The sequence below is a fragment of the Lathyrus oleraceus genome, chromosome 7 (assembly GCF_024323335.1).
Source record: "Lathyrus oleraceus cultivar Zhongwan6 chromosome 7, CAAS_Psat_ZW6_1.0, whole genome shotgun sequence".
NCBI classification, from domain to species: domain Eukaryota; kingdom Viridiplantae; phylum Streptophyta; class Magnoliopsida; order Fabales; family Fabaceae; genus Lathyrus; species Lathyrus oleraceus.
This window is the reverse complement of record NC_066585.1, coordinates 349,251,062-349,261,528: the sequence shown is the minus strand read 5'-3', so window position 1 is coordinate 349,261,528 and position 10,467 is coordinate 349,251,062.

Below are 10,467 nucleotides of genomic sequence, written 5' to 3'. Positions count from 1 at the left end.
TCCGATTATGGGCTAATAATGTGACTAAGCTAAGATGATTAGTGCAAATCTTTGTTGAAAATAGTGCAAATCTTTGTTGAATCAACCTAGAGAGACATGATAAAAGGTTTTTACGATCAGCACGTTAGGTCGAGAAAAGATGCAATGAGGTTGCAATCGGAAGATATTAAAGAGGTTGCAATCGGAAGATATTAAAGAGGTTGCAATCGGAAGATATTAAAGAGGGACATAACATTACCTGTATAGAATCCATTTCAGTCATGATTAGCTATGCTAAAATTTGAATGATTCTATGTGAATCATTAAGTAACTGTTTTTGGAGATTACTTTGTTGAAATAATGCATCCAAGTTTCATTATTTTATAGCATGAAATCAGGTGAACAAACCGGATATTGCACACGAGATCTTCCATAATTTTCCTTCATGACACCTTTCTTTCATGTATGTTTGGAAAGTAAAATTATCACTTGATATGTCTAGGGCTGGACAATGAGCCGGGTTGGGCGGGTTTGGGCCCAAAATCAGCATCCAATCCAACCCATGGATGCATTAATGTGGTCCATTTCCGTCCAATTTTAACACTGGTTTAGTCGGGTTGGGTCCAGACGGATTGCGGGTTAAAACGGACGGATTCCTTGGTTTATTGGGCTAAAAATATTTAAAGATTCAATTAAAATTTCTAACTTTTTCATAAAACTTTAGTGCAGTTTTTACATTATAAAATTTTCAAATTTAATAATGGATTTAACATTCAACTTGAACCAACACAATTTATGTCAAAATTATTTTTAATTGTACTCACCTGTTGAATATTAAATACTATACAACTTATAAATATTAAATTATACAATAACTAATAATATTAATTGGCCAATACAAATCAAAAGCAAAAAAAAATTTAATGGGAATTTATTTATTTACAATTGAATTACTCATCAATGTTGAACTAATGGAGATTCTTTTTCTTCAATCTGAAAATAAATAAATATAAATATAAGTTAAACAAAAATAACAAACTAAAGAACTTGTTTACAGTAAAGAGCAGTTTCAACATAGGATAATTACTCTTTGATTTATTAAAGTTACAAATGCAATGCTCAATCCTTTGGTTGCATTACCAATCCTTTTTGGCTATTACTTCCATCTTCATTACCTAAAAGTCATGTACGATAGTTTAGCTTCCTAAAGACAAAAGATTCATAAAATTCTTGTAGAATCCAACACCATATAAAGCAATCTGTAATCAAAAGTTTGGACAACAATGAAAATAACAATTATTAAAGAATTCAATTGATAAATTAACTATACATTATATACTGTATAATTTCACAATAGTTGTATAACACATAGGCAATCCATGCACTAAACCTGTCATATTAATCCGCAATCATATGGTCATTCATTTATATTAAATCAAGCAATAAATAACACATTAAATCATTCAAAAATATTATAGTGAACACACCATAATATGATGAACATACCTGATAATATCAACATACCACCATGAAAGGAGAATATCACTATAAATTATATCTATACAACAACAACATAAAAATAAACAAGTATGTCTAGATTTTAGAACCGGTCATGAAAATTGATAACAGGTTTTGGAAGAAAATATCATAATAAATAGTTATAATCCCTGTTTAAAACAAACCTATTCCAAGATATATTTTCTTATTTGTAACTCCTTGCCTGCGATTTAGTCCTTGCTCTATCTTTTTAAAACAAAACAACAACGAAGGTTAAAAGTTGTTTAAATAAAAGTTATCCAAAAATACAGCTCCATAGAAACCAATGTTTCATAACTGAACCAAGACACACCAGACATCAAAGCCTAAATGAACAACTCAAAAACAACAAATCTAAATCGACAACTGAAAACAACAAAGGCTAAATAAACAAAAGCTAAAACAAAAACCTTTAACCATAACTCGTACCTTTGCTTGTAACATGAAGATGGATTTGTCGGTAACATGAAATAAAATCCAAAAACAAGAAAATAATTAGAAGGATGCAAACAAAACTTACAAGAACGGATAAATAGAGAAAACTCTAATTTAGAAAACTCCAAAACAATAAGAATACACTAACCTTCGAAACAACAAGAAAAAAAGTCAATCTTGAATAAGATGAGTGAATGAGAATCGTGTCTCTTTAAGATTATTCGGAGAGACTGGTTGTGAGTAATAAAACAATTTGAATATGGTGGTGGTGGGTGGTTCTGAATGTTGGTGGTGGTGTGGGTTGAGGGGATGGATGAAGGTGAAGGTGTGTATCCGACGACGACATTGTTAGGGATTTGGATGGAAAGAAAGAATGGGAGAGAACAAAGAGAGAGAGGCAGTAATGAAATTGAAAGAAAGGGAATGCACATCAACTACTAAAACCTTAATATAAAATGTTATCGTTTTGTTATTATTTGTGGACGGGTTAGGGTAGCTGCGGTTCACATTTCCTAACCCGGACCCGTCCATGCCAAACCAAACCAACCCAAGTTTTTGGCCCGCTAAACCGCTGACCCAATTGAACCTGCCCAAAATCTTTATTTTTTTTTCGGTTTATTGCGGTTTGGGCTCACGGTTTTTTGTCCAGCCCTAGATATGTCCCCCAAAAATCAAAATTAACTAATTTAAATCTTTGTCCTATATAGACTATAAAGAATAGTCTATAGAGATCTATAATCTGCACACGAGATCCACCGTAAAGAATAGTCTATAGTCTATGTATTTTTGAAAAGTAAAATTCGCACATCCAGTCGCAGTTCAAAGACCGAGAGAGAGAGAGAGAAAGAGTCCGATTCCGCCCATCTTAAAAATAGTAAAAAGGGGTTGCTATTGCCACTCTTAAGGGTGAAGAGCTACCTTATAAAATCCGAAAATATCTTTGGCGCAGTTTGAAAGTTAACTTCCAGACACCCCTAATAGTACATATCAAGTGAGACACCCCAATTTTATTAAAGAATTGATGGAAGTGCTTCCAGACACCCATAATAGTACATATCAAGTGAGATACCCCAATTTTATTAAAGAATTGATGGAAGTGTCAATCCGAAAGTTAACTTTTGGAATAACTCTCAGATATATTTTGAATTCATGATAATTTGTTTATTTCACAATTTAGTGGAGAATATATATGTTAAGTTACAAACTAACCCTCAAGATAAGAAGTTTTTCTCATGTGCAATAATAAGTTTGTTATAAATTTAATCAACTTTATATTTTATGAAATTTAAACAAAGTATTCATAACTATTAAAGTAGTGTGGTGTCCAAGGGGCCTTTTGAAAAATCATCAGGAACAAAAGCAACAGGTTTAACAAGTTGGACTTCTAGGGCTTTTGGAGCAGAAATAACTAACGCATGTCTCCAGAAAGACGAAGTCGGAGACACGTGAATTCGAAAAGACGATGCTTCTGCATCAAATGAAGTGGCACCAACGATGCATGCTGGGTCACTCTACCATATCTCAACCTTTCTTGCTTGTCAAACATTTTACCTTTAATTAAACTAGAAAAATCATATTATAATCAAAGAAGTCAAATCCATGAGACAGAACATGCAAAATCAAACAAGCTATGCATATCAGAAAAATATGAAAGTTAACTTCTGCACCAGAGGAAGCTAGAAGAACACATAATTAATCTCATTTTGGATGCGTTAAGAGCTAAACTTCTGAGCTTTAGAAGCATTATTGGTTATTCACCAGGGTGTGTGAACACCCCTAAGGGTGTGAAGAGTAATGCCCTATAAATATCATCGACATAGAAACTTGTATGATTTTCCCACAGACGCCGCCACTATTCCGCTAAGGAACCATAACGGATTGGAGATCAAAGATCGTGGACTGCAATGGTGAACTTCAGCTTCTGGTACGGTGAGAATGAGTCTGACCCGTAAGATTATCACTTCAACGCTCAAGTTAGTATAAAAGTATGATGAGTGAATGAAGTTTGAATTTGAGTTGTCCTTGGAAAAGGACATGTTTCTTCTTTATTTAGTAGAGTTGTTATAACAACCTACTAAATTTTAGGCATAGGATGCAGGAAGTCGTTAGATGGATCCTGAATCTGGATCTCTTATGCTCTAACCCAGGATAACACTCTTGGTCCATGAGTGATTTGATGGATTATGCCTTCTCTAGGCCGGTGTTATAGGGCTTTCTATAAAACCCTAAACCCCAAAACTTATATGAAAAGGTTTTATCGATAATTAAGGTGTCACCAACGATCAACACCAAAAACTCATCAAAAGCATGTGACAACACGCAACGAAAATTCATATCAAAACAACTTCATTTTAAACTTCGTAAATAAAGTATTCAACTCTAAAACACATAATTCAATATTAACTCAAAGCATCGCACCCCAGATGTTACAAGACCATAGCACTAAAACCACTAAATTGCGATGAAACGATAAATAAAATAAAGAATAACTCCAACAAGCCACCTTCCACACGCAACAACAATTTTACTCCTGATTATTTGCAAGATGTCCATGGTGGACAACATTAAGCAAAAGGGGTGAGAAATAACGATATAAACGGTGTAAAGAATGCAAAGGTAGAGAAACATACAATATATCATACATTCAATACACAACCAACATCACTGTAATCTCACACCTGTTCATAATAATATGCAATTATATGTAATGCGACTCACGGCACAACGTGACACTATGCATGTGGTACCAACTCAATGTTTAGTTCTCTCAGGAACCAGGCCCTCCCTTATGAACCCATGATCCCCGCTTCTGAGCTCCAAGCCCCCCATTTTAAGCTTGGGACAAGTGTAGCACCTCAAATTTTCACCTCCCATTTGTACATTCATTTCATTTTTAGGTTATTAACATTGCATTCACATTGCATAGTCCATTGCATGTCATCAAGCAAGACTGGTCAGGAGATTCAACTGTGCAAGGCAACAAGAGCATTCTCCATGAGATGAAAGCCCTGTGGTTGTTATCATGAGCTCACATGATTCAAGGATCATTTTGAAGTAGCTAGGTCAAGTGTTGAAGGCTCAGAACTCATCAGTGCATGTGCAAATCATCTGAGGCCTACAAAAGTCAACAGAAGTCAACTGTGGATTTGAAGGTGGGAAGTGGTTAGAGATGCTTCATTCATGCTCAAACAAGTCTCATTTGACATTTCAAACATCAACATTGAAGGATTTGAAGTCAGGTCAAGACTTTCCAAAAATAGCAAGTGACCTGTAATTTGAACTTTCCAAAAATGGCAAGGTTTTGGACCAACTTCAACTCAAGATTACATCATCAATAAAGCTTCAAATGAAATTTTGTCCAACATGAAAGTTGAAGATCTTTCTCTCCCATTTCCAAAAAGTCCAAGATTAGGGATTTCTCATGTGTGGTTGAGGAGATATGGTCCAATCATGGCAAAGTGTGTTCAAAAGTTCAAATGGACATAACTTTTTAACCAAAGCTCCAAACTGAGTGGTTCTTTGTACATTTTGGTCCTTATAACATGTATTTTCCAAGCATACCATTACATGACATGAATTTCATTTGCATGGTCTTTGGCTTATTCATGAAGTTTTTGGAAGAAAATTGCATAATATCATATTCAATGATCATAGGCATGCAAAACCAATCCTAATGTGTGCATGGGCTTTGTTTAAGAGGAATTGGGCCAGAAATATGCACTGTTCACGTGCATGGCATGCATGTGAGGTGAAAACTCATTTTTGCACATACACCACATAATGGATTAATCTCATTGGCATTAAGCTTAAAACAGGATTAAAACCTCATTAGCATGACACATATATACTTAATCATAACTGTTTTCCATCATTAGCAACATTTCAGATCTGAACTTCAAAATTATCCAAAATTTTCTCTCAAACTTTTTGTAAAATTCTTCAAACATGAACACCTTCTATTGATCAATTCATCATCCTGAAGTATTGTTGAGAAGGTTGGGACGTGGAATCAAGAGAAATCGTGGCACATTGAGCTAGAATAGAAGCTTGAAGCATCCATGGCAAGTGCAATTTGAGCTGGATTCAATTGTGTTTGAGCTTCAAATTCATCAGCTAGCACTTCAATAAGCATTGTGGAAAGGAATTGAGTCATTGCCAAGCTTGTAGCACGTGATTTCCAATTCTGTTCATCAAGAGGTCAGTTTCTTGATTCTCATAATTCTTAAATCCATGGCCATATTATTGTAGATCTAAGCATGTTGATGAATCTGAGCTTTGAATCGTGTGATTTGGTGCTGTTTTGAGTTAGTTATGATCGATTGAAGTTTTGATGTTGATTTTTATTTCCTTCGATCCAAGCATGTATTGATGTTTTTGCATGAATTATTGTTGGATCCTTGATGCATGCGGAAGGATGAGTTGATTGGTATAGGTTTCATTAATTTCTGGAACAATTTTTGAAATCTGGAAATTTTCATATGAAGATCTTCATGATCTTCATCGTCCATGCATGAAGTTCATCATTTCCAGTATTAGCTACGAAACTGCCAGGAATTAGCTACGAAAATCTTGATTAGCTACGAAAATTTCAAACAGCGCGCCAGGCTTAGGGTTAGGTACCAAACGCTGTCGTTTGGAAGCGCGCGCTTGGAATTTCAAATATGCGCCAGGTTCGATCCTGGCTGAGAGACATTTTTCAAACTGCAATGCATTTTCCTTTTCCCTCCACATTATTTCATACCTTGGCTCCATTTCCATTTTCAAATTTTTCCAAACTTCCAAAAATCATTTAAAAATGAAAAACGCTCCAATTGATCTCCAATTTTTTGCTATGTATTCCTTATCATGTCTATTGTTTTATGATCATTGGATTGCAAGTTGTGCTTGGTTGGAAATTTGATTTGTCCTAGGGTGTTTGAATGTATATGTATGTTTGACCTTTCCTTGTTCCATTCATCATAAAATGCTCAAAAATGATCCAATGCTTCTGAAATTTTGTGTGTGGATTCTAGACATGTTGAGTGACATTTTAGCTTTGGTTTGAGATTTTTCCCATGCTCCCATTCTGTTTTATGCTCATGCTAACTTGGTGTGACAATTTGTGTCACACATGTGATTGTTTGAATTATGCTAAGTGATTGCCATGCCTAATGATGTCCAATGCCTCTGATTTTTTGAATGATGATCATGCTATATGTCTTGTTTACTCATGAATTTTGCCAAGATTATTTGAGTCATTTCTGATTTGATGTGTATTTGTTTCTTCTGATGTCTCAATGTGATCACCATTTGCATACCTTGCCATGTTTTGCTCATGAAATGAATATGATTAATGATTTTGATATGAGCCTTTTTAGGATATGTCAATAATTGTTTGAAGTTGCTTCATGTTAAATTTGAGGTTCTGTTTTGACTTTTTTCTCCATCTTTGACCCTAGGCTTTGAACTAGTGGTTTGTGGCTTACATGTGGGCTTTGATTTCAGGTTTAAACATCCAAGTCCATAGTTGATGATGCTTCCTCATTTGAGAATTGATGTTTGCTCTTGATTACTAACACTTGTGTGTTTTGTAGGTTGATGCTAACTCATTTGAGTTTGACTTGTGGCTTGCACATTGTGAACATTGTCTGTCTGTTTGATGTTAACTGTTGTTTAGTTTGTCTGTACAGTTGAACTGACTGGTTTAGATTTTCCACAGGTACCTAAGTTGCTTAGAGTTTATTTGAACTTGCTTTGCTTTGCTTGGTTGCTTAACCACTGAGGTATAGCTCCTTTGACTTCATGTAGTCTGGAAGACCTGTCCTGTTATGTGGGCAGGCACCTGTCTGAAGCCCTCCTTAAGAGGCAATGCTTGTGAATGTTTAATTTTGTGCCAAGCAGGTAAAGACCTCTTAAGAGGCAATTGACAGATAAAAGAGATGTGTAATCCATCTCCTGCTACTCAGCGTGTCATTCACTTTGCTCACACACCATGTGTTGATGCATTGTGAATAAGAACCCAAGATCATGTTGTGTCAGTCATCTGTGGAGAAGAGTTCCTACATTCTGAACTCCCACAATTTCTATTTGAGTCAAGCTCTCCCAGGCCAGGGATAAGAGCTGTGAGGCACACCCCTCGTTCCTATTTCATTTGCTTCACCCTAACTCTCAATGTTAGGGTTAAGAGCTAACCACACCCCATTCCAGTTGGCTTGCTTTTGCAGCCTAGCCTTGTATGAGCCCAATTGCTTGCATATAGTGTGTGTGATTGTTTATTGTGCTTGTGTTTGTTTGACTGTGCTATTTAGGATAGCTTGCTTCCTGTGCAAGTTAGATAGAAACCTTAACATAGGGATCGTATGCATGACAACTTCTAGGCTCGAGTCGTAGTCTCCTTAGTAGCTTGTTATCTCCCTTGTCTCTGGTTAGGTTAGAAGTTCTTTCCCTGTTAAGGGGAACTACGTCGCCCTGATCCTCATGCCAGATGAGGTACGTAGGCAGGAGATGAGCTGATCTCTCCGGGCGCCCTTTTTCTTTTTCAACCCCCTTGTGTGCGTTTGGAGTCTGACGTAAGTCCAGCGATTGGCAGTCGGTTTCCTGTGTGTGGTTTGTTTGTGTGGAGTCTGACGTAAGTCCAGCGATTGGCAGTCGGTTTCCTGAGTGTGTTTGTTGGTTCGGAGTCTGATGTAAGTCCAGCGATTGGCATTTGGTTTCCATGTTTGCCTGTTTGTGTGGAGTCTGACGTAAGTCCAGCGATTGGCAGTCGGTTTCCTGTGTGGTTTTGTTTGGCGTGTGTTAGCTGAGCTACGAGTGCTCTGATTCTTCTCTGGTTAGAGAAGATACGTATGCATAGGATGAGACATCCTAGCGGGCACGTTTCCCCCGTCCCGAACTACGTCGACTCTGATGTCTGTGCTTGACAAACTACGTAGGACCAGGATGCGATATCCTGCCGAGTCCCGCTTCTTTTGTCTTTCTGTGTTTCCTTCCAGCCTTGTGCAGTGTTTGAGCAGTTCTAGCAACCTTTCTTCTATTCTTTTTGTGCGTGGATCCCGTTGAGTACGACGGATGCGTAGGGGTGCTAATACCTTCCCTTCGCATAACCGACTCCCGATCCCATCAATCTCCAGTCGCGAGACCATTCCTTTCCAGGTTTACTTCGAGCGTTTCCTTTCCCTCTTTTGGGATAAATAACGCACGGTGGCGGCTTTGTTGTTTCGTTTTCCCGCCGGTTTTTCGCGTAATGCGACAACAAGCCACTAGTTCCCCCTTCTGAACTAGCGAACATGTCTCTTTCAATGACACGACACAAAAATGCATGCCTATACAAATTAATGAAACAACAATAACAATGCTTACGGCCCCCCTTTTGACCATAACCAACATGCATTGACACACAATAGTAATTCCCTCGTCTGAATTACTATCCAACAATAATAACAACAATGTTCAACATTAATACATAATTAATCACCACATAATCATGCATTTCATAACAATACGAGTCATATTCACATCATATAGCATCACCAAACAACACAATTACATCGAATACACATCCACACATCACTCAATCATGTTAAATCATCTTAACATCAATTCATCATTAATTCATTCATTTGCATTAACTAACCATTTGTTAGTTATCGTTAACTAGTGCACAACAAGTAAAACTATTAATATTAATAAATTCTATCACCATCTAGCCTCTTAATACACCACTATGGGATAAACATATGCGTTAGCTCTCCAAAGCTTCAAACCGCACCTTATTTGGATTTACAGAACTAAAGTTATGGCAGAAACAATCAGATAAAATAATAGGATTTGTCTCAACATCTTTTCAAAATTCAACTCACATCAATCGATTGACATATGGGGGAAATCGATTGATATTAGTCCTCATTACATTCTTCCTTTCCAATTTTTCACATTTTGGCTAAGAGAAATCGATTGATTCAGAGAATTAATTGATTGACAAAGTTTAATTTTTTAGATTTTTCTAATTTTTCACGCGTGCAATCGATTGACACAAGATGTCAATAGATTAACATCACCCCAAATTCCCAAAAATACCATTTTTCACAAGTTAACTTCATCTTCCCCATTCCCCAACCCTCATACATCAACCCAATCCTCATTATCACATCCAAGCATATCATATCATGAATTTAACAACATATAACAATCTCATCATAATTAAACATGTTATAGCGTACAAATTAAATCATGAATCATAATAATTGGACACACAATTTATTCATCACTTTCATCAAATTCATGTTTATGTTTAAAGCTTCAAAATTCCAACAATGGCATAAAATCACATATTAATAAACAAAACAATGTACACACGGATTCAGTCACGAAAATGTGATAATCACACCTTCAATCATCAATTTTCAGATCAACACATAACAACAACGATTCATAAAAGATTACGCACAACCCCTAAAGAGAGTAAGGGTATCTCTTCTCTATCCTTTCATGCCAAGCACCCATATAGAAGCCCTTTTTATCCCTTATCTCAGATTCTTA